We start from the raw sequence: 884 nt of genomic DNA, 5'->3' as shown, positions 1-884 counted from the left end.
TTACGGACTTTCCTGCCCAGGCTGGCTTTGAACAACAATCCTCAGATCTCAGCCTCCTGAGTAGATTAACAAGTGTGAGCAACCAGTGCCTGGCTCATTATTTTTAACCTGCTGGCTCTTAATTAGCCGGTAGCTGGTGCTTTAGTAGCATGTGAGGTTATGAGAAAAAGCAGTATTTTGTAAGGTGTAAGCAAGATCAACTTTTACAGCTCCACAATGTTAAGGGAAGAGGCTTGAATTCACTCTAAGTGGTTCTTTCGTTATCATCTACATTTTTTTTTTTTTTTTTTGTCAGTTGTGGTGCTTGAACTCTGGGCCTAGGTGCTGTCCCTGAGCTCTTCAGCTCAAAGTGAGCACTCTACCTCTTGAGCCACAGCGCCACTTCCAGTTTTCTGGTGGTTAATTGGAGATAAGAGTCTCACAGACTTTCCTGTGGGGGTGGGTGTGGGGGCTAGCTTTGACCCACAATCCTCAGATCTTAACCTCCTGAGTAGCTAGGATTACAGGTGTGAGCCACCAGCACCTGGCTCATATACTTTCTTCACCTGAGGAAACTGATGTCAGAAAACTTACTCAAGGCCACATCATGGACAGTTAACGGTATGCTGGGAATTTGAACCCAAGACTCCCTCCCTTCAACCCTGTGGTCTCTTAAGTCTCTAAGACCTCTACTATTTTTTTTTTTTCTGGTGGTAGCCTGGACCCATTCTTCCAAGTTTTGGTTCCTGCTACAGACTGAACATGTGTTTATATATATATATATATGTGTATATATATATATGATTTAAATATATTGCTATGATTTAAATGTGGGCTATACCTTGCAAACAGGATGCTGTGTGTGTGTGTGTGTGTGTGTGTGTGTGTGTGTGTGTGTGTGTGTG

Source organism: Dipodomys ordii, unplaced genomic scaffold (assembly GCF_000151885.1).
Source record: "Dipodomys ordii isolate 6190 unplaced genomic scaffold, Dord_2.0 Scaffold14, whole genome shotgun sequence".
Taxonomy (NCBI): domain Eukaryota; kingdom Metazoa; phylum Chordata; class Mammalia; order Rodentia; family Heteromyidae; genus Dipodomys; species Dipodomys ordii.
The sequence above is the reverse complement of the archived record's forward strand: the minus strand, read 5'-3'. Positions refer to the sequence as shown.